This window comes from Urocitellus parryii, chromosome 6, assembly GCF_045843805.1.
Source record: "Urocitellus parryii isolate mUroPar1 chromosome 6, mUroPar1.hap1, whole genome shotgun sequence".
Classification (NCBI taxonomy): Eukaryota; Metazoa; Chordata; class Mammalia; order Rodentia; family Sciuridae; genus Urocitellus; species Urocitellus parryii.
In genome coordinates, this window is record NC_135536.1 from 39,839,122 (window position 1) to 39,864,243 (window position 25,122).

Genomic DNA, 25,122 nt, shown 5'->3' on the forward strand with positions numbered 1-25,122 from the left:
AATTACTGTCATACATGATTCCTAGTACTATCACAGCCACTCTTGTGATTTCTACCTGGTTTACCAAAACAGACATTAATTCATTATGCTTTGACAAATCACCCATGTAGGAAATTGACTTTATCCTAGCAAACCACTTCATCAATATTCCATTTTCTATTGCAGTAACCTGAAAGAGTTAATGGTACCCTGAATGGCTAACAAATAACATATTCCATGAGGAAGGGACTTAGCAACTGAAAGAATCAGATATTTTATGTAAAATGTGCATGAACTCTCTCCACAATTCCTGGAGGATTTTTTGAAGCAAATGAAAATTTTGTGCTTGCATTAAGTTTACTATATAGATCCTGCGGATGAATTTAAAATCTTGGCCAAATAATGAAAGAAAGAAAGAAAAAAGAAAGAAAAGAACTCAAACAGATGCCCCCAAGTTGAAAATACAGCATAAGCATATCTATTTCTTTAGTCCCATTTATAGGTTTTCCAATAATTTGAAAATAAACAAAACCTTCTGGCTTTGCATGTCTGTGGGGAGTTTGGGACTTTAGGTACACATAGTTGAGAATATTTTGCATAAATCTGCATATGTTTACATGCAATGACAGACATACTGCCGCTTCCCAAATGTGGCTAGGGTAATTTAATCTTCTGCAACATTTTGCATAGCATATGTAGGTGTAATATGCTCAGAAACATTACCTGAATATATGCAAAGTACACTTAGCTCATGCTTACATAGTTCTCATATCAAAAGATGTAGTTAGATCTGAGATACCATTTTGCAGCTTTATTCCTTTATGCCTAAAGATCTCAAATTAAACTAAATTATCCATAGCAAGAAATGAGCTTTATAAAAATTTAAATTAAAAATACTTCTAGATTTGCTTATTGTACATTCTTTGTGCTAATTTGTATTTCTTTAGCTTTTTTTCTTGGTTTTACTTTGTGATTATTACATTTGTTTTTCTTGGTTATTCAACAATTGTGAGTTAGGGATCAATGCAAGTTGTTATAACAAGAATTATTGCATAATAGCCTTCAGTATAAAATAGTAAGTAGGGAAAATTATAAAATTAACATTGGTTTAAGCATAAACTATCTGTGAATATAAAGCACTGTATATATTTAAAAGGAATGGATATTTTTATAAGATTTATTAAATCATACAGAATATTGTGTCTTTACTTTTGTGTTTTTTAAAACAAACCTCTTTTTATAATTTTATTTCATAAACTAGCTTTTTTATTCAAATTCTTTAATTTGAATAAAATGTTAATGTTTTGTTTACCCACATATGTATTTCTATTCCAGAATTCTTATAAAAATACAAGTACAGCTGAATTGGTGGCATACAAGCTATTTTGGAGACTGAGGCAGAAGGATTGCAAGTTGGAGGCCAGCCTCAGCAACTTAGAGAGACCTTGTGTCAATATGAAGAAGGAAATTAAAAAGAGCAGGGCATGTAGCTCAGTAGTAGAATGAATGCCCCTGGCTTCAATTCACACACAAATACAAGAGTCCTTCTGCATACATGGCAGATTTTTCCAATATCAGCAGATTATCAAATTATATAAAATGTCATAGTATTTTCATATAACCTATGTACATCCTCCTGTATACTTAAAAAAACTGCAGATTTCTTATTATACCTAATACAAAAAAATGCTATGTAATTAGTTGTTAGAATACATTGTTTAGAGAATGATGACAAGAAAAATGTCCGTATAAGATAGATTTGTTTCTGGATATTTTGATCCACAGTGAATTGAATCCATAGATATGGAATCCACACATATGGAGGTCCAACTATAAAGAAAATAAAAAAAGGAACATGTAATCTCATTATCTAGAGCATAAAAATAGCCCATCTAGATATTCTCTTTTATTATTATACTTAATTCAAACAAAGCTTGTCATATGAATTTTTTCACCAAATAACATATATTAAATATTTCTCAAGATCATAAGAGCATTCGTTGACAACATTTTTTTTTTTTTTTTTTTTTTTTACTGGTTGCATAGTTTCTAATGATCACATTGGGAAAGCAATTTGCTTTAACCCTTCTTTTATGTATTACCATTAGTTAGAGAGGATCTCTAAATAAATGAATACATTTCCTTTCCGAATAAAGCATTTTAGAAATTCTATTATTTGTAAAAAAAGAGTTGGAAATGGCTCCTCCTCTGTTCACCAATTTCTCGCTTCCAGTCATCCTCTTCTCCAGTGGAAGCTTCTGTAATGAATGTCCCTCATTCATTCCTCGAATTTGTCCCCATCCATATAATAATTATTTGGACTAGCATCTATGGAGCAAATGGAGTGGACCACAGCTGGAGCCTTAGTTTTCTGAGTTCACAAATAGAGAGGTAGATTTTATAGGTGTTTGTGTTTTAAACAACTAATGAGGTTTTTATTCATTCATGATGTCTATAAAAATTTTAAACCCCTATCATTTTATTTTATGAATCATGTCCTAATCTCCCAAAAGTTAACAAAGATTTTTTGTAATATACCTTATAAACCTGATTAGGTCTTGCCTCTTGTGAAACCATCTCAACTAGCCCACTTACTCCTGGAACTAGAGCTGAAGTCCTCAGTGTGTCTCCCCCTGCCTCACTCAGCCTCTCCTTCTTTTGCTTCCTTGCTCACTTCTCCCTTCATGTTGAATCAGCCAGCGTTTTGGACAGACTGTTGTTTTCTGCTTGGCAGTATTCTCTTGTTTTCATTTGGGTATTTACTGTCTTCTCAGGCTTGTTCTCCCTCACCCTTGACCTCCCTGTTTTGAGTCAGTGTCCCTTTCTTTGTGCTCACCAAGAGCTGAATTGCTATGTTTTGATGTTCTTTAGCCATGAGCTCCTTGAGGATAAGAACGAATGAAGGAAATTAGTTTGCCTGTGCCTTTGAAAGTGATCTTCAGACATGTGGTTATTTAGATGGTCATGCAGATGGCCCTTAGGATGCACGCTCTTTGATTCCTTCCAAGAATAAATTGTGCATGTGAAAATCTGTTCTCTCTGCATATTGCAGAGCATATGAATGCCAGAGCCCAGTGGCTTTTCTACTGCTGGCCATAATCTAGCCTGAGTAACAAGAATGCTCTGTGTTACATAAGGAGTCCTTGAATTTTGTTTGTGCCTCAAGTCTATGGCTGAAAGAATCCATATGTGACACTTGTTAACATCTCTCTTCATTTATATAATTAGTCTTTATATAGACCCTAACTTACTAGGCACAGTAGCAAGCATCTGAGACACAAAGATGCTGACAAATTACTACTGCTTATTTAGACCTAACAATTCATCTAGTTTTCTTTAGATTTTTGGAATATCTTTGCCTTACTATATATGTTCTTTCTTTTTGGCTGTCCTTAACTGCTTTATTATTATTATTATTATACAGTGAGATCTTGGAAGCTATGGAATATACTAAAAACAAAACAAACAAACAAACAAACAACATGATTCCTGGCCTTGACATGCCTTCAAAATAAATTGGGGTGGGAGTATACAGGAAAAACTTACACAGGAGGCATAAGAGATGTATGAACAATTGAGAGATTCTACCAAGTAAGTACTAATATAAACTAGCATTTAAAACTTACCTCAGAGAGTTGTAGGTTAAATGAGCTGGTATGTGTGGAACTTTTGGATGGTGTCTGGAGGTAATAATAACACTTTATCAATATTTGGGATTATTGTAGGGGCTCAGAAAAATAACACCCCAAAGTGAAGGCCTCAGAAACAAAGTATCTCAAGTCCTCAGAAAGAAAAATTTCTTCCCCTCCTACTTCTGCTATCTTTTCTCTCCCCAGGGCAAGCCATAGAAATTAGATTGTCTTTTCTCCGAGGCAGGTCATAGAAACCAGGAACACTTTTCCCCAAAGCAAGCCATAAATACCCCCAAAATATTACTCTAATCTTCTCTTGCCTTTCTATCTTAGAGCTGACCATAAAGAAATTCTCTGATTTACTTTATTTACTAGCAGATCCCCATTCAGAAAAAAAATCCTGCCCCATACTCTAAAACTAGGGAGATATCTCTCATGTCTTCATTTTGAAAGTCTCCATGCATATAGAACTTAGATCAAATAAATCTGTTATGTTATTCTCTTTTGAAACATTTTTGAGAAGTCAGCCAGGGCCCTTATCATGGGCAGGAAAGAGATTACCCTCTTTCTATTCCCACATTATTACTTACTAATTATATGCTGGATACTGTTGTAAGCATTTTACATGTATGAATCTATACAAGTCTAATTTATTTATTTATTTTTTTTAAAGAGAGAGTGAGAGAGGGAGAGAGAGAGAGAGAGAGAGAGAGAGAGAGAGAGAGAGAGAGAATTTTTAATATTTATTTTTTAGTTCTCGGCGGACACAACATCTTTGTTTGTATGTGGTTCTGAGGATCGAACCTGGGCTGTATGCATGCCAGGCGAGCGCGCTACCGCTTGAGCCACATCCCCAGCCCCACAAGTCTAATTTAAATTCCTACAGTACCCTATGAAATCGAATTATTGTCAGAACTTTACATATGAAGAAACTGAGTCATAGAGACACAAGTAACTTGTCCTAGTTGATCTTCAACTTGATTCCCCTCGCTCTAAACTTATTGGCTTTTCCACTGCAGAGGGCTGTCTTACTTTCATTTAATAGTTAGGACACTTTGTGCTAGTATAAAGTTATTTCCAAAGTTATGTTATTTCGTATTTATTGGAAATGCTTAGCACCTCTTGGTTATAGATAATGGTGTCAGTGAGACTGAAGAAAAATGGTGGAACATTTTTCTTTTAATTTTCAACTCAGTTTTTTTAGCATCATATAGCTCTGGTAAAGGTCACATAGAGTTCACTTTTCAAGGGAATGGTTATGTTAAAATACTTTATTCAAGTCTCCTCTAACTCAACATACTATTAATTTTAGATTTTGTATTGATAATTTTCCTCCACGAAGATAAATTAACTCTTTAAATCAAAGCAGTAGAAGTTGAGTATTGACTGTAGTGAATAATAAGGGCCCTTTAATTTCTTCCAGAATCATCTAAAAGAGTTAGACACTTCCAAATCTCTGCTTCTGTCAGTGGGGAGCTCAGTTATTTTTAAACATAAATTACAAATCTATAACTGACTGTTGAAGACAAATTTTTAAATAGCTTTATTATTTTCAATGTTTTTATAGTTACATTTTCCTCTCTTAGAGGTTAGTTTTAAGTGTGATTCTTCATAATACTTTGGGGGGACTTATTCATATCTCTGCTCCCTCTGAATTTTAAGCCAATTGAAGGAAGAGCTTAAAAATCAAATAGAGACCAAACTATGATCATTATCACTGGTAAAGTTGACTTATGCTTTTTTTATATAGTTAAATTACTTTTAGCTCTGTGTCAACTTTCTTCATTTTATTTATACAACCCAGCCATCTCTTCAAGGGGCAGGACTTGTCCTAGTGGGACTAAGGTGGGGGAAAAAGAGATAGCACATTACCTGCCAAGAAAGGCTGTGACAGTCCCACTCCGAGGTCCTTTGCCTAGTGCTCCAGTACCTTATTCCATAGCTCTTTCATTTGAGGTGGAGACAAAGCAGTGAAATAAATAATGGGGCTGGCAGGTTGGGTGGTAAAAGGGAAAAGGGGACAATGCCTCCAAATATTTCTTAGCAAATCCTATTTTATGGTATCAGGTAAGAACATAGGAAAAGAGAAACCAGGCTTCTTTGCATGTTTGCATATTTGTAAATTCTAAAAAATCTAAAGTGAAAAGGCAAATATTATGTACTATGGTTTGGATAGGAGGTATCGCCCAACAGTTCATTTGTGAGTCAACTTAGGAGTGTTCAGGGGTGAAATGATTGGATTATGAAAGTTGGAACCTAATTAGTGGATCAATCCATTTGATGGATTAATAATGTGAATAGATTAATAAGTGGTAATTCTAGGCAGGTAGGGTATGGCTGGAAAAAGTAGACGACTGTGAGTGTGCCCCAGTGAATTATACTAACCCTGGATCCTTGCTCTAAGTTGTCTGTTTTCTGGCCTTCACGTTCCAAGTGGCTTTCCTCTGCCACACCTTCAGCCATTATGTTCTGCCTCATCTCAGGGTCCAGAGGGATGGAAATGGTCAACCATGGACTGAAACCTCTGCAACTTAAAACTAAAATAAACTTTCCCTCCTTTAAGTTGTTCTTATCAGGTGTTTTGGTCACAGTGACAAAAAGCTGTCTAATCCATTTATATTGTTTAGTAGCAATAGCTTAGTGGGAAAGATGGGGCATTTTTAGAACCCAGGAGAATGGAATATACTACATACAATAAATACAATGAAATATCTCATATTATGTATGAAAATTGTGTTGTGGCAGCTGAGAATCTTTTAGCAATTGGAAAATATGTCTAACTATTAAAGAGGCATTTTTGTTTAAGCAACAGTGTTTATATTTGCAATATTTGTGTTGCCTAAAACTCAATATAGGTCTATTTCCTCTAAGGCTACATTCTAAGGGCAATTTCTGACTTTATGCTTTTGGGATCTGGATTTTAATGAGATTGTGTGTATGTATACATACATATATACAATTTAACATCAGTAAATATTTTAAAAATATTTTCTTATTATAATGATGGGAACATTTTGAGTTATTTGTAACTTGTGTCCATTTTTCTTAAAGAATAAAAAAGTTAAGATGAAGCAAAGCAAACAAAATCAAATATGTCATTAGAATTTGTGGTGTTCATTGGATGTGGTTGCCTGGATGGTCACTCTTTCTTCATCTGTTTTCCATCCCTTGTCTGGGTACTTTCCTCATCCATATGATATAATAAGACAAAGATGCAGAGGGTATGGGGGGAAACAGTTGATGGGGCACCTTCGGACTTAGGAGCATTTCCCAGAAGAGACAGGGTTACACATCAATAGAGATAGTCAACGCAGAAGTCCATGTAACTAAGAGCTACGCGGTGGAAGTGGTCGCACAACATGAACCTACACAGAAAGGGTCAGTAATTTTCCAAGGGTGGTCAGAACAGTGAACTCTTGAAAAAATGAGGGGTTGGGGTGCTCAGTTGAAAATGCTTGTGTAACTTGGTCTTTAAAATTATAACAAATGGTTGTAATTTTTCAACTTTAAAAAAAATGATGTTGTAAACTTACTATGAATGAAAAACAACATTCTTAAGAATTTCAACTTGATCAATGAAACAAATTTAAAACCTTTAAAAATTCATTGAGAAAAAAACAAGTTTTAAAAAACAAACAATAACAAAAAATCTGTCATTACCAAAAAGGAACATCATTAGGTAAAAGTAATTAAAACCTCATATTATATAGATAATGCATATCATTCTAGTTATCTAGTCAGCAGGCAACAGGCAAGCACTTAAAGTCTTCAGCTTTAATCCTTTGCTCATTCTCATTTTGGAATCTCATGTTAATTTCTTATTGGATGACTAGTTGATGGTGAGCCAATATTTACTCAGTCCCACATTGCTCATCCTTGGGGTGTGAATAAATTCTCAGCTGCTGGATTGGCTACTCTTTCTTGACCATTTTGTGGTTTAAGTTTTCTTGGTGTCTAATTTAGTAATTGAGGTTGCAGTAGTATAGACACTGAATTGGCTCATGACCTTAGGACTTATCTTCTCTCTCTCTCTCTCTCTCTCTCTCTCTCTCTCTCTCTCTCTCTCTCTCTCTTTTGTGTGTGTGTGTTGCTGGAGATTGAACCCAGGGCCCTGTGCATATGAGGCAAGCACTGTACCAACTGAACTATAATCCCCAGACCCAGGTCTTATCTTCTTGATTTCCTTATCCTCTACCTTGTTCTTTCTAGGATGTTTTTGGCCTGGTGGGTCGCTGCAGAATCATGGTCTATGACCTTAGTATGGATTTGCCTCCTTGGTGGACCTTGTTTTCCTCTACCCCAGTTGCTAACAGCCTCAATCCATTGCCCTGAACAATGGGGTTGGAATACTGTGGCTGGCACCCATAGCATCTCTGAATTAAGTAAGGTAGAAAATTTTGTTTGTGGTAGAGCCAAAGTCATTGGACCTGGCTTTTGAGATCACTCCCCAATACTCAATTCTTTCCCCCATTCTCATTAAATTGTTAATTCTGAGGACTCCTTCAATATACATAGTGTCTATAATAGTTAAAGTCTGCAGCTTTTTTTACTGCCTTAACCTGGAACTGTACCAGGGCTTAAAATTTGCTGTCCACACCTATTTAAGCAGCTTTTTCATTGCTGGGACCAAAAGACATTACAAGAATAATTTTAGAGAAGGAAAATTTTATCTGATGCTCACCGTTTCAGAGATCTCAGTCCATAGACAGCCAACTCCATTGGTCTGTGCCTGAGTGAGTAAAAACATTATGGTGGAAGGGTGTGGAGGAGAAATCCAGCTTAGGATGTGGTCATTAGGAGAGGGGGGATGGGGCGCTACACTGGGCTTTTCAGGGACAAAATATGTACTCAAAAGTCATGCCTTTGATGATCTACCTCTTCTAGTCACACCCTACCTGCCTACAGTTACACTCAGTTAATTCATTCAAGTGAATTAATGTCCTGATTAGGTTAAGGCTGTCATAACCTGATCATTTCACCTTTAAATTTCCTTGCATTGATTTCCTTGACATGAGCTTTTAGGGGACACTTCATAGCTAAACCATAACAACTCCCTGTCTCCTTCAATAACATTAAACTCTGTGGTATCTCCATCTTTTACACTGTGAAGAGACTTCCTAAGGTGAATTTTTTTTTTTTATGGCTGCCTGACACACAAATACATCTTCCCTGGAGTTACTACTGGTGACGAAACCATATCTGTTTCTTATGTTGAATCATTTTACTGTTCCACAACCCTTCCTTTCCATAGTCTTCTTATCCTGTGCCAATGTGAGGCCAGCCGGGCCATGATCCTTGTGCCACTGTCCATGGTACTGGTCCACAATGCTGACAACCAAGGACGGCAGGGAGTTGTTGTATCAGCCTCCTTGTTGACATTGTGGTGACAGTGACTTCTCCCTGGTGTGAGGGTTACAGGGCCAGATGTAACAGTGATCTGTTCATGGGACTTCTGGGGTCCACATTGTGCCTACTACTGGTCCAATTCCACATACAACTTTTTACTCTGCTAAAATTTAATTATAACAGCCTTCTGCAGGCAGGAAGACTTATTGACAATGAAAACAATGAATTAACCCACATATTGTGTATTTTGCACATTATAGACAGTGAAAAACACACAAGAACTGCAAGAGATCACTTTTTACTGAAATAGGCAATTTACTAGAGACAGACTGCTCATGAGAGGCATTTTAAGTGGATATACAAAATACATGGGTTCCCTGCAACAGCAACGGTGATGGCTACAAAATTGTGACAGTATTATAGTGTGCACTTCCAATATTTTAATGCAGTTATGATTTAATACTGCATCTTTATGTTTGTTTTCATTTCCTGTCACTGTGACACTATGAACAGTTTCTGTGTGCGTAAATTTTGATAGTATTAACATTTTATTATAGATTTGTGGTTATTTTATATTAATAAATCATAAAATTGACTATCATGTATATACATTTTATGCCTTCATGGCATACTTATTTTTTATTATTATTATTATTATTTATTATTATTATTATTATTATTATTATTATTATTTTCCATTTCTAGGCTAAGGAGATCATCAGAGAGATTTTCAAATTGATGCAAATCTCAAAAAAATATTACATGTAAGTAGACCAATGCAATTTAAACCCACATTGTTCAAATATCAAATGTATACTCATAACATATTTATTTAATTTCTTTCTTGAGAATAAATAATTTAAGATACATTACTCTACCTCTTTCTGAATACCATCTTGAGTGGGAGTAGGATCTTGAGAAATATTGTCAGTGAACATTATTCCAGGTAGTTGGAGAATTAGAAAAACCTGCTGAAAACCAGTGGAAGCCATCCATGGAGATTAGAAATGCAGGGAGGTCATTTTCTGTGTTCTCAACAGCAGTTTTGTCCTTGATTTTAGTCTATTTTTAAGGTTCAGCTGCATGACTGCTATTGGGTTTCTTAAGACACTAAATTGTCTTTAATATTATATAACTCAGGAAGTTTTCCATTATTACAAAACAAAGAAGACTTTTATACAACACAAGGAGTTTTCTTTTATTGGTTGGACTGCCAGAAAGAACAAACAAACTTATGCTTAGGATAATGTGACTGATCTCCTATAAAGCTAATTCCTGCATTTTGTCATTTGAAATGCTTTTAATAATGTACTATAAATTTTCATGGTGTAATGGTTTTCAAAGAAAGCAAGGGACTCAGTGGCTGTGTTTAAGAATGCATTTAGCATTTTTAGAAGAAGTAGATATATGATCTCAATAAAATCATAGAGTTCAACTTGGTTAGCAAAGTAGAGTTCACTAGAATGAAAGCAAACTATAAGGGGAAAGAGAGGAGCAGAAAATATACTCTTTTATAAAAGTCATGGAGTTCAGAGAAATATGAACATGGACATAGAAAAATTATACAGTAGGGGAAGATGTGAGCAGGTTTTCTTTATTGGAGTGTGGATAATCTCTCCTAATTGAAATATGCCCATTTTTTTCAATGTCAGTTGCTAAGGTAATGATAAACCCAATAAATTAATTACTGTTGATGAAGATTGAATACAATGGCTAATCAGAACAATCTGCAGTGTAACACAGTGACTATAGTTGCTTAGACATACAACATCTTAATATGGAATCTCTTTGAGTGGTGAGAGTTTCAGATACTGTGGAAAACTAATGGGAGTTGTGGGCTACGAGAACCCATTAATTACATCAGACGTGATATGTGTTTCTTGAAACTATGATCTGATATCTGTATAGCCCTAGAAACTAGTTTGGTATCTGGCTCAAGGGAGGGACTTAGTACATACTTAGTAAATGAATGCATGTGGATATTCATTTTTGTGTCCTATGGAGCTGGTGCTATGTTAGATGCTTGTTACAAAACAACAAAATCAAATTTTGTCTAACTTAGACAGAAAAATAGTTTATTGCATTCCATTTGGATTCCTTGAGTGCTGATTGTAACACTGTAAACCCAGTTCTGAGATAACAGGTCAAAGAGAAAGGCAAAAATAACAAAGCAGAACTGACCATATGAGAATTGATAGGGAGTGGTGACTCACAGTGGTGATCCCAGCTACTGAAGAGATAGAGGGAAGAGATTTGCAATTTGGAAGCCAACTTGGGCAGCTTAGCAAGATATTGTCTCAAAATACGAATAAAAAGGACTGGGGATATAGCTCAGAAGTAGAATGCCCTGGGTTCACTCCTAGTACGAGAGAGAGAGAGAGAGAGAGAGAGAGAGAGAGAGAGAGAGAGAGAGAGAAAAGAGAGAGGTAGGGGGATATTTTATACCATCATTGTTGAGCATTATTCCTTGGAATTTATCCCCCAACATACTTGACAAAAGACATTAGATGCCGTTCTAACCATTTACTCCTATTGCCCAGAGACGATGCACAAAGATCACAAGGACAGAGCAAATTTCTTAGCTCACATTTGAAGTCTGGAGCAGAGTCATCTGATTGGAAAAGCCTAGGACACAATCCCTAGGCATAAGAGAGGCTGTGAAAATAAACATCTGCCACTTTCAGATTTTGGGGTGAGAGGTGGGCTATGCCTCCCACCAGGAATCCTAAATGGGAGCTTTCCCAAATATAGAAAGATTTAGAACATGAGCAGGAAAAAACAGTCTACCTCAAGTGTCCTCAGGAGATGAATTTGGAAGGTTTATGTATACAAGATGTTGTCATGCATCAACCCCAGTTCTGGCTTCTGTAGCTAATGTAGAATAAAAAATGTCTTTCTTTCCCAGCTCATTTGCACTTCCCCACATGACACAGTGGTTACTAGCCAGACTCAATCCTTCCCCTTCCCCCTCCAGAGCCACCACCAATGTGAGGAAACATTTTTCAGGTTGCAAATGCTTGACTAAACACAGATGGCACTTGTGATTCTTTAAAGAGTTAAAATTAGTGTTCAGAAACAAGAGATTATTGACCAGAAATTCAGCATAAAGGGGAATTATTCCATTTTAATTACAAGGCTTAAATGGGAGAACAGTTTCACAAGGAAATGAGGAAGACACAAAAGAAACAATAGTCAGAAACATTTAAGATGATCAATGATCAGTCTGACTGGATTCTGGTTCTAGTTTCAACACTTAAAATGATATGTTTTGGTTATTTATTTGACTTCTTATGCCTCCACTTATTATTACCTTAACATAGGGGATTGGTATGAGGATTTAATAAGTTAATGAAAGCAAAACACTCAGATTGTCCTTGTCACATGGAAATATTTATTTATGTGTTTGTTCCCATTTTTCTATTATCAATAAGTGAAATTGCTCGTCCCTGAGGGAGAGCGAGAGAATGGTGACCATTTCAAAAAACAATGTGTTCTTGTTTTGATTTGTTTTGTTTTTGTTTCAAGCTGCCTGTCCCTAGAACTTTCTCAGGCAAACTGGGGAAAATGGTTGGCTCAGGGTTTGAAGTTGTTCAGCCCTGAGGAAGAGATTGAGATAAACCATGAACACACAGCCTGTTTCAATCCAGCCTCATCCAGTCACAGCAATTATACACAGCTTCACTTAATTATCATCATCTTAATGATGGCGTCACCTCTCAATCATGCCTTCTGGCAAAATGCTAGGCGTCATCCTGACTCGGCTGTGGCTCTCAACAAAGATTGTCATTAATATTTTAAATATGCATTTACCTTAATATGCTTATCAATAAAGAAACCAAGTCCAGATCCCTGCATATGGGTTTTCTTCTTGAAGTTGGACAGTAGCAAGAACTTTGACATGGGCACTGGGTAGAATTCAGAAAGAAAAAAATAAGCTGCTGATTGGAGGCTCTCAGTAAAAAGTAGTTAGTTTCCTGACTTTTTCTGTTTGGTGACTATTTCCTCTTTCTTTAATGGCCATTGAGCCTAATTCTTTTTCCATTTTGACCTCCATCAAAACTAACCTTACTAACTATTCACAACATTGTTTTGCACTTCCAATTCACAAAGTGTTTTCAAGTAAACATTTAGTTCTATTTAAAACTCTAGGGCAGGTGAGATGATTTGAAAATAATGAGTCTGAGCTTAAGGATTTTAAGCACTCACTAAGGATCATGCCACCAATAACTAACTGGTGGATTAAAGCCTAGAAAGTCTGTTGCTTAGTCTTCCATGTCATTCTTTCTCTCACAATGGGCATTTCCTAATTAGCGGAACATTCACTAATCTCAGATAGTTTTCACCACATAACCATCACTAGCCCATAATTATTGCACCCTGTTTTTTTTTTTCAGTCCAAACCTTGATTTATGACCTTTCATTGCATAATCATTGCATGGTATAATTCTGTTCTCCATTTTGTTTAAAAGTGAACAGAATGACAATGTACTCACCAGAGGCATATGGATGTGCATTTGTCTTCTTGGGCGCTGAGAGACCAAGCTTAGATTTCTCAGTGATCACACATTGTCAGACCTGCCTGGTTTGTTCAGAATGCTAAAGTACTAATGATAAACTCATCTTAAGTGAGTGGAGCATCAGATAAGAAAACCAATCATAGTGGCACAAAATCCTCCTATATAGAAGATCAAAGTTTGTTAAGTGCATAGTTTGCAACACTGTGGTAAATTTTATCAAGTGTAATATTTCCACTATAATACACAAATCGATGACAATTGATGTTGTTCACTCCTTTTTTGATGGGAAATATGATTATTAAACTGTCAGGATGAAATAACCTGAGTATAATTAGACCATTCAATTTTAACATATATTCATGAGATTTCTGTGCATACTAGTCTTGCATCAGATGGTTTAGTAATAAATTATTTTTAAGTGAAATCAGCTTTAAAAAATAAGAAAATTAAAAAAATTATCTTAATGGTTGTACCCCACTTTTTGCAAAAAAATATACAAAATATCTGATGATTATTCAGTGAAATATATATTTGCACAGGTGGATGTTAGGCTTCCTCCTGGAATAGCGGATCTCAAATAGGAAACTGGAAGCAACTTTGAGTATCAACAAAACAGCACACACACACACACACACACAAAAAAAAAAAAAAAAAAACCACTTCAAAAGAGCCTCACATCACTTCCTATATGGAAGACAGATATCATCATATGTTGAGTTTTCTGAATAGTTATAAATGTGATTTGTAGTCAGTGGCCATGATCAAGTTTATCACTGAGGACTGTTCTGATTCCAGTTAGTGGTGGAATCATGTGTGTTTTTCACTCTCTTAATGAAGAGCAATTATGGAAATATAAGAAATATTTAGATTAGACATCTAAATGAGAATGGGCATACTAATTTGATTATACTGCACATACAGTATATATTTTTGACTTCCACAATATTCTATTTGAATAAAAATTTTTGGAAAAAGTTATAAAACATGGTGTATATACCAGACTATTATGTATGAAATGGAAAGGGTAGATTGTATTCATTTTATTGTATGTGCATAAATTCTGGAATGATACCAAAAAACTTGCAGTGATATTTACTGTGAAGGTAGGTGTAATTACTGGTGAGAAGGATCACATCAATAAATCATTTTGATTTTTATATTTTAAGCATGTATATAAATTATCTAATTATAAACTGTATGTTTAATTTTTATAAAAATAAGTTTTTAAAACTATGTATAACTAGGAAAACTCTGGAAAAGAGGAACATTAGCAAGAATTTGCCTCATGGATATTAAAATTATAAAGCAGTGAAAACTACAATGATGTGATAATGGTATAAGAATAGAAAAACATATCGAAGAATAAAACTAGGTATTCCACAAACAGATACAGGTATATCTGAGAATTAACTATATGCTAGGAATATCATCTACAGTCAGTTCAGAACATGATGAACTGTTTAGTAAGTGGAATTAGAGCAACTAAGCAGATATCCCTATTAGTAAACTTTTTGTTGCTGTTACAAAATACCTGATAAAATCAACTTAAAGGAGGAAAGATTTATTTTGACTCATGGTTTCAGAGGTTTCAGTTCATGGTGAACTGGCTTCGTTGCTATGGTTTGTGGTGACAGAGCAACATGTTAGAGAGGTGGTGGTAGAGCAGAGCTGCTCACTACATGGCAGTAAGGAAGCAGACAGAGACAAAGGTGTGGGGGACAAGATAGGAAATGCCCTCAGAGACCCATTTCCTTCAACTACATCCCATCTGACAGTTTTAACCACCTCTCAGTATTCTGTTCAACTATAAATTGTTCAATGACTTAATCCATGGATGAGGTTAGCATCCCAATCACTTCTCTAAAGCCCCACCTCTTCACATTGCAGTATTGGAGACCAATCCTTTAATAAACGATACTTTGGGGGACATTGTAGATGTAAACTATCACAACATATGAAAAAATTAATTTTGACCTATGTTACAAGGTTCATTAGGATACATGTCAAAGGGACAAAAGATTTAAATGTAAGAAATAAATATATAAAGAAACCTAGAAAGGAAAATAAGACAAGAAATCTTATGCACACAGAGATATCCTTGTCTTGTACAGTATAACATAGGGATATCTAAATCGTAGAAATATTTGTCAACTAACAGGTGGATGATTTCACAACTGTATTTTACAGTGTATATTTACTAAAATGCATGTTGTATACAATAACATAGAATTGTATTTGTCAATTTGAAAAACAAAACAAAACCTGTGTTCTATTCAGCACAGGAGTCTGAGACTGGGATCATATGTGTTAAAAGAAAAATAATTTTCTCTGGTCAATAGTAAGAGAATTAGTGGTTTAAACAAATTCCATCAATCATTTTATTACATTGTGGAACTTTCCAGATCTCTTATCTTCTAAATATAGCATGCAGAATTTCTTTAACTTCTTTTAATATGGTCTCCTTTTATTTATTTCTTTTTATGATCAATAGTATTACTGTTAGTAACATGTGGAGCACTAATGTGTTACTGATCAGTTTGGGAAACTATGCCCTAATAAACACAATAAAGAAATCAGTGATTTTTTTTCCTGGAAGAAGGAAAGAGTTACTTTACAGAAAATTTAAGAAGAAATATTAAAGATAGTTAAGTTAGGTTAAAAATATCCATTTTAATGGTAAGGTATAATTTTAATTCATTCATACATCTCATATTATTTAATACATAAACTGTGTTGGTTAAATAGAAATTACACAGGTACCTATAGAATTTCCTTTTTAATATTAGGAAATATGTTTCTTTATGCATCTCAAAAGGAGAAAACAAAAATCTCTCTATTGTGGTTGTCCTCTAGCTCCTACTGTTATAATGTGAGCATTCATTTCACTGAAAAGTGGTCTAAAAAGAAATCCTGAGGCCCTGATATTTATTTTGAAATATTTCTCTTTGGATGAGTGTCACCAAATATTTCTAGAATATGAAGTCAAAGAGAAACTATATTGGATTTGCTCTTAAAAATTTCAATTAGATAATCCATTCACTGTTAATTAAATGGCAGTATCCATACTATATTTTCAAAGGTTTTTGTTTCACTTTTTTTTAAGGCCATGCAGATGAAAATAAGCATGGATTTTTGTTTTCATTAGACACCAAAATGTTCTTCTCCCTTCTGAAATACTCAATTATTTACACATCATCCTTCATGGTTGGAGTTAATTTTCTTCCCTACAAGATAGCTAACTGAGGTGTAAAGACTTACATAAGTTGAGAGTCTCCTATTAAATACACATCTAAGTAGATGATATGTTAATTTTGGTTGGGAGAACAATATAAAATATTATACAGATTAAGAAATTTCTGAAATAGTTATTAATATTGTTGTGAAAAAATAAAGTAAGCCTGGGGAGAGGGGAAAGGACATTTTGAAAGCTAAGTGATCAAGGCAATTATCTTTGGATTTAGAAAAATACTAAGACTGTATAGCCTTTTTTAGCAAATTTTATTGAAGGGCTGAAAAATAAAGGTATTGTCCCAAGGTCATTCAACATGTGTTTGAAAGAGCCAGAAAGCAAAGGCTAATTACTCCTGGAGGTTGCTCTTCCTATTATATATTTTCTCTCATCCTTTCTAATTCTTTTCTTTTAGTCAGTTTATCAGATTGTATTCTGTAATTTCTCTTCAAGGATACTATGCCAAAGACTGAGTTGGTGGGTTTTTTGTTTGTTTGTTTGTTTTTGTTTTTTAATTTTCCCTTTATCTTGGTTAACAAAAGGGAAAAAAGCATACATTTATTTAGAAGCTATTTTGGTCCTATCAATACTTGCGGTGTCGAATAAATGTCGGCCATTTTCACAAATGATAGCATATATCCAAGTCAGTTAGTTTGGCTCTGCCTTACTTGTTACAAAGCAAGCAATTTTCAATGAAATTAAAGAAAGAAATAATAGTCTTATTTTTCATGAAAAGATCATAGCCGTATTTTCAGTTCTGTTAATTTTGATATTTTAAATATTGGTGACACAAATAATGTCCTAAAACATGATCCTCGATTCATGCATCCACTACATACTTGACATCACTATTTGGATGCTTAATAGATGTCACAAAATTAACATGTTGAAAGCTCAAATTTCTATCAACTTGTCCCTCATCCAGTGTGCCATACTTACATGATACCACCAATCAACCAGTTGCTCCAGCAAAACACCTCAGTCATCTTTGATCCTCATACTCCAGATCCAAATGATCAGTAAGTTCTGTTGGCTCTAGTTTCAGGATTTTTTCTGCATCTGACTGAAGTCTTATCAACCTTACCATTACTCCCTCAATTCAAGCAGTAGTCACCATGGTCCATAGCACCATCTAAACTGGTCCCTTTGCTTGTGCTCTTTCACTGCCATATCCTGTTTTCCATATGTCAGCAAGAATGAACCCTTTAAAAGTGAATTATCCTTCTCAAACACCTTCCCAGCACACTCAGAAAAAAAAAATCCAAATTTCAAAGTCATCTCTCGGTTTATAATCCTCTGTGCCCCTTTTGTGTGTCCTCAGTTCCAGCCTTACTGATGCTCTTGCTGGATTTTGAGCCTTCCAAAATTTTAGTACTTGAAGTTCATTGTTCTCGATATTACCTCTGCTTGGGATGATCATTACTTACATATCTGTAACACTTTCTCCTTCATTCTATTCTTTGTTCAAATAAATTTAATTAGTTTCTTGATCACCTTACCTAAAATAATATTACATGCTTTTCTAACCAGTTTCTGTGCCTTATTTTTCTGTCTTGTAGTTTGGCTTAATATTGTTTATATATTGGCTATTATCTGACTTCCCCCACGTGAATGTTTGCTCTGTGACCACAATTACTTACTGTTATGCTTCTAGTGATTGGTGTAGGGCTTAAGTCATAGATGACACCTAATAAGTATTTGTTAATTGTTTCCAAATGTGATCAAAACTAGACACACAAAATCAAATTGTAATTCTGAGTCCTGTAAGGGACACTTGACTGAAGTCAGGAGATCAGGAAAGTCTTCCCTGATGAAGAGCATGTCTGAGTCCAGATCCAAAGAGACGATGCAAATATGGGAAGAGAGGAAGGGGATCCCTGAGTAATGTTGGGGCTTGCTAAGTGTGAGAGTCGTATTAGTCAGTCTGATCCTCTAGAGGATCAGAACCCATAGGGTATGTATATGTATAAGTGTAAAAGTGGATTTCTTAGATTGACTTTCACAGTTAGAGATTGGAGAGTCTCACCATGGCCATCTGCAGAGGAGAGACTAGAATCTGCTGTCCATGAAGACGGCAAAAGCAATTGAGACAGCTGCTAGGGAAGAAGGTAACTTGCGTGCATCTCAGTTGATGATCAGTGTTCTTGAGATGCTCAAGAGGAAATGTTAATTAAGTTGTTGGTTATAAGGGCTCAGAGCTTAAAGGAAATAGTTTGGCTAAAGATATAATATTTTATGTCATCAGTTAGTAGCTAGTTATGTTAACTAAGAGTGAAACAAAAAGGAATTTTGGAAGGAGATTAGGAAGAGAACGTGTAGGGAAAAGAACAATCAGTCTGTATTATAGCATGTTGGAGGTGTGCCAGCATTTGATACACAGGTAAAGATAGATGAACTTGCTAAGGAGACAGAGAAGGAGATGTTAATCAGACATAAGAGCATATCAATGACTGGCAAAGACATTGTAAGGCGATTAAAAGATCAATAGTTCAAAGAAAAGTGTCCATAGCTCCAGTGCTTTAAGAATGTGCTACTTCTCACTTAGAAATTTTGGAAATTGCCTAGGTTAAATATTTATATTTTCCCATTAGAAAGATGGACAGGATGCTGGAAGAGGCAGGATAATCTCCTCAAACCACTCAGCTCCATATCACTTATTTGTTGAAACATCTTTTCAGTGACCTCTGTGGAATGGCTTAGAAGGAGCAGAGTCCTGACATTCAGAGTACCCCTTGAATGAAATTCAGTTTCCCTTTTCAACTTTAACTTCTGCAGCATGGCTCCCCAGTATGAACCTTTTGCTCTGGACTGTCTGAGCATTTAGGCGTCCCTGTAATGGTCTTCAACAGACTGAAATATTTGTGGTTTTTAATTTTTTTTCTTTACTACTGCATTTAATTTTTCTGGAATATCTTTATCATTCTACCTCATTCAGATCAACTCTTGTCATTTAGAAAGTCTCCGTTTTTTTTTTTTTCCTCTGGGAGTCATGAGACTGTTTTGTCAAGGAAAGAGTTTGGTTTATAATGTGTTTGTGTTTTCCACCATATCTAGCTCACATTTCCATTTGTTCAATATTAAATGGATATTTATTGAGTGCCTATTTTGGGCCAGGCACTGCAAAGAGCTAAACAAATAGCTTCTGGCTGAACAACTGTAGTTGCTTGCTTTTAAGTGCTGGAATGAGACTATTTTACAGAGCACAGAGCTCTCGTATTTGAGGTGATATGCGATGACAGAGATGATACCTAAGCTTATTGGGCTAATTTCATGCTTTTGTTGTTTCTTACAGAGCTCAGGTAAGTTTCAACAAGATCACTGTTTGAAGGAAAAGAACAATTCCTTCTTTCCTTTTAAAACGATGAAACCTTAATATTTAAAAACCTCCTTGTACAAGCTGTTGGTATGAAATATCACAACATCATGTCTGAGATTCAATTTAAATATTAATGAAAATCTTAAGCTTTATCTGGAACAGTTAATTTGGAATTTCAATTCATATTCACACCCTCCTGCAAAAGGCAGATAGAGCAAAGGGGGAGGCTGTGTGTTTTAAAGGATTTCTGAATAAGATTCCCCAGCAGATGCACTGTTTGCAGACAAAGCAGCACAGATGTTACTTGTCTGTCACAAGGCGTGCCAGCCTATAATGAGGCTCACTTGACTTGGTGCGTGTGTGCACGTGCATGTATATGTGTGTGAGAGAGAAAATGTGTGTATGACAAAGCTAACATACTACCACGCCAAACAGCAAGTGCTCTCTCCTCTTCCGTGTGCATGCTGTTCTGAGGAACACAGAGAAGAAAGACAGCAAGAAAATTGAGGCTCAAGTCCATTTTAAAAATACAGCTTAAAAATGGGGCCAAATAAGTATGTATTTAAAATTGTATGGAATCTTTGAATCTATTTTCTGATTGACAAATGGCATGACCGTTTCATTAAATGACATAACACAGCAAACTTCACAAAGTGCAATTTTATAGGATACCTAAGGAAAGTCTTAAGTGAATGGCCATTTTGGCAAAGGCACTTCTGTGTCCCTGTGGATCCAGACATGAGAACAGACTACTGATTTTCAATTTTTTCTTGAATGCCCCCAAGAAAACATTCTTGAATTTGGCTCATTGTGTTGTATGAACAGTGATTGATCTTGTCAGGCGAAAGTCAACCACATTTAGGCCCTTGCAAAGCAAACAGCGCGGCCAATATCTTAGTCAAGTTCTCTTTGCTGCTGCTTCAGCTGTCAAAGTCACTGGTGCAATGCAGCATTCGAGGTAATTTCCATTTAGTGGTGAAAGCTGTTTTCTTCAATTTCTTGGCTTCTTTGTCTTTTCACTTGCCCCCTATCCATCTAATACCATTCCCATGTCATTGGCACACTTATTTTTACCTCACCTCACTGATTTCCTCTCCACCTGCGTGACATGCCTAGAGCCCCAGGGCTGCCGAAGCTTTATCCATCCAGGGCTTCCTAGTTTGGTGACATTCCAGAGCAGAGCTCAGCCCACGGGCATCTGCCAATGCGCAGGAACCCTCCTCTCCAGCAATTATTCAGTTTGATTACACACGATGATAAGCTATTAAGAGGCACTCATGCACAGCCCTTTATTTACCAACAATTGAAATCTCCTGGTTTGCTTCCACTGTGTAAGAACCTAATTGCAGTGAAGTAAACAAAAGGAAAAGGCAGTCACCTGTGGTGGGAACAGTGCTCCAGGGTAGTGAGTTTAAGTCTTCCAAATAAAAATGAGGTTGATAGACCGGACACATCATTTTCCAAACTCACATGTAGGTAGAGCAGCTCCAAAAACTAGATAGTTTTTAGAAGCCCTCTTCCTGTTTCTTATTCTTTAGGACAACATTCCCTTAGGTCAGAAGGGAACAGTCTCATATTCATATATTCACTTCTGGTCAACAAAATGAGGAGCAGAATTTCAAAGAATGCTTGCCCCCAAGGAAGTTCTCTTTCATAAACACTTAACTATCTAAAGTTCTAAGTTTCCATTAATAATCTGTGGACTGCTGCTTTATTAATGGAGTTACAAGAATACTTTCTGTATAAATATTCACAACAAATACGTAAGTTTCTTTTATTATCATTGCTAACTCTAAAAAAGTGCCAAAATACATTTATGGGTTAAGTATATGTATCAATTGCAAGTGTCTTTCCACTATTAAGTTTAAGCCAGCAGTTTTAAAACCAAGTAGAATCTTTTATTTCCAAAAAGAAGACTATTTGTAACAAGCCACTCTTCATTCTGTCAGATGTTCAAATGCCATTATCTTAAATCATTAAAAACACCTAGCTTAGAGAACACCATCTCCTCCCTAATACCATATTTTTTTTCTCCTTCCCACAATCCCATCATCTCCAACCCCTACACAGGCATTTTCTAGCCTGGAGGAAGAAAAAGGAGATTAATTTGTTATCAAGTACTTTAAGGGCTTCTTTCCTTCCTTTAATCTCCTTTAGAATCCTTCCTCCCCTACTTTTGTCCACACTTATTAATGTACCACCTCCTCCACCCAGATCAGCAACAGTGCAGAGACCTACAGATACTATTTTGCATTTGTTTATTCTCAGCTATAGCTGGGAATATGATTTCTAGCAGTATACAGTGAAATCTTGCTATTGTACGGGGTAGAAAAGAAAATTACAATGCCCTGTGGAATTCACAGCAACGAACCCGTGTAAATATACATTATGACTCTTTATATTTGGAAGCTGTTTGCTGTGAGGTCATAGGGGAAGTTGGGTCAATAGCATGTGTGGTCCATGCACTATCTGAAGGTTGCAGGAATGACAGTACTGCTACATTTTTGTACACACTCACAAGGGCACATAAGTACTAACCAACACGTCTAGTCTCTTTTATGTATATGTTTTCCAGTGAGTCATCTCAGAGAGTCAGAATATGTGATGAATATTTTATTTATAAATACAACTAACTCCTAGACACCCAGTTCGCACTCTGGAAAAACATCTCTAAACACACTTAGATATCTTCTAAGTAAGGCCATCACAACGCACCTATAATTGGGAGGATTAAAAAAAAGATAAGGTACATAATTTGTGTGTACAGAATTTTTGAAGTCCTCATGAGAAGATTTTATTTTTCTGAACTGCCTAACTACAATTAGACACACACACACAAACACACATACCTCAAAATTTCTCAGAGAAATAGAATTAAATAGGCTCTATTATGGAAATGGTAGCATTATGCACCGAGCAAATAATTTCTGAAAATCTACAAAACATTAAGATATGAGTATTGCAAATTTTCATATTTGGAAATCTCCTTTGAAACTTGAGAAGAATCCAAAATTTATGTTTCAAAATTCAATGATTGTATAATAATATTTCTACTTGCTTTTTATTACTTTCAAATCAAGAGAGAAGATATCACTTTGTCCAAATTTCCTCTTCCCCAACTTATGGTGTTACATATTCACAAACATTTGTCATGGAGGCTGTAATTTTGTAATTTTTGATCCGTGAGTGTTCATTTTTCATTAAAAATGACCCCAACTCATTTTAAAATGTTTTTTACAAATACATGTTCAAAATAAATGCAGTTTTAACATGAAATTAATAGTCATATTTCAATGTCATAAGAAAAATATAATTCGATAGTTTTATTTAAATAAAACTCAGAAACAAATTAATCCAGACACCATGCAGATATTTTTAGAAAGATACGTATAGTCAGAGACACAAACACATATATGTAAACTTAAAACAGTGTTTTTGTTTTGAAGTACTTATGAGAACTGCAATTACTTCAATCTTTTTAAATTTTTTTTTTTTCTATTTCTGACCAAGAGAGTATTCTAAGTTTTGTTCCAAATAGAAATTTCCCTTGATGGTCTCATTTAATGCAGACCACCTGTCATCCTTCAATCTAAAAGATTAAATCATACCGTGTCCTAAAACTTAGGTAATCTTTCCATATTCCAAAGGGCTCATAATGTAATGGAAATTTTTAGGTTGTTTGACTTCCCAGGCTCTAATATTGTTTTTGAGAAAAGTAATCAGAGGGAATATTCTCTTATGGTTTTGTACATACATCATTCCAGTAGTTTAGCTCTAAAACAACTAAAACCAGGGGAAAGTACCAAGTTCAACAATGTCAAAAAGCAATTGCTATTGGTGTTGTTGCCAGCCTATTACCATGCTCACTCTATTAATACTCTTCTGTGATGAAAACATTTAGCATTATGATAAATGTGATCATTACCAGTTACAGAAAATGCAGGAGAAAATTTGGAAATGATTTTTCCTATTTATCCTTTGGTAGTTGCTGTTATAACAATTTTGTTCATTAAAATGATTTAATCATGACTGCCACGTTGAATTTTTTTTTTTTGGGGGGGGAGTACCAGGGATTGAACTCAGGGACACTTGGCACTGAGCCACATCCCCAGCTCTATTTTGGACTTTATTTAGAGACAGGGTCTCACTGAGTTACTTAGTGCTTCACTTTTGCTGAGGCTGGCTTTGAACTCTCAATCCTCCTGCCTCAGCCCTGTGAGCCCCTAGGATTACAGGCATGTGCCACCACAGCCTGGCTACCACATTGATTTTAAAATGTATCCCACAAAGACTTCCTGCCTTTGCCAAAGCACTTCCCTCTTCTACTATTCTTCTCCACTAGTCCACTTATAAAACATACTCATCCTTCAAGAGGACCCACTCCTGGTTGTATAAACTCACCATTTCCCTGTAGTTTAGCTCTCTTCCTCAATGGGCTTCAAAAGACCCACATTCTCAGTTACTTGGATCCCTCTGTTTCCTAAGAATTATGTCTCTTCCAGTCTGTATTCCTGTCTGGAATATAAGCTTCATGAGGTCAGGAATTAAACTCTCTTTGCCACAGAACCTCAAATTATTTTTTTGTTTATGATAAAATGCTCCAAGGAGACTATGCAAAGTATTAGGGAAGTTTCTACTTAAATATGTATCTATTACCTTCTCAATGTCTTTAAGGTGTTTTTATTTTATTTTATTTTATTGTTTGTCTTGTTTCGTTTGGAGGGCAGAAGTGTTTCCCAGGGCATCTTGAATAAGTGGTGAACTCCTGCATGGCAGAGCACTGGCCTAACTAGTGTCTTCTCCTAGTCCCAAAGGTAAGGGTGCTCTGTAGTGAGCATTCCTTGAGTGTTGAATGAGTCACTCATCTTTAAAATAGGTCATGGTGTCAACTGAAAGTGACAGGCTTGTCAATTCTAAGAGGTGACACTCCAAAGGATATTCTTTATAAGCAAATACACTGATTTTGAAAAATAATTAAAGATTTCTAAAAATGCTTTTGCTATAGATAAGCCACAATTAAAGCAAAATAATAGATAAGCTTACAAAACCAAATACATGGTTTGTCTTTTTAGTCTTCAAGGCATGTACTTATTTCTTCATATC